The sequence below is a fragment of the Ascidiella aspersa genome, chromosome 7 (genome assembly GCF_963924565.1).
Source record: "Ascidiella aspersa chromosome 7, kaAscAspe10.2, whole genome shotgun sequence".
In the NCBI taxonomy this organism is placed as follows: domain Eukaryota; kingdom Metazoa; phylum Chordata; class Ascidiacea; order Phlebobranchia; family Ascidiidae; genus Ascidiella; species Ascidiella aspersa.
The window spans coordinates 18,163,533-18,163,739 of NC_139453.1; positions in this window are offsets into that span (position 1 = coordinate 18,163,533).

The following is a 207-nucleotide window of genomic DNA, read 5'->3' on the forward strand; positions in this document are numbered from 1 at the left end:
TTGGTAATTAAATGGTCACAGCGCGTTCGCGACTTTCCTTTAGTGACCTATTTTAGACACAAAACTGCTTTTTAGGTTATACGTTAATTTTTTATCTTTAGATTGTTTTAACTAAATGATAAAAGTACTGGAAAATTGCGAAGACAAAGAATTAGATATTTAGAGCCACACACATAAGTCAAAGAATTAAACACGCCATTCCGGTTT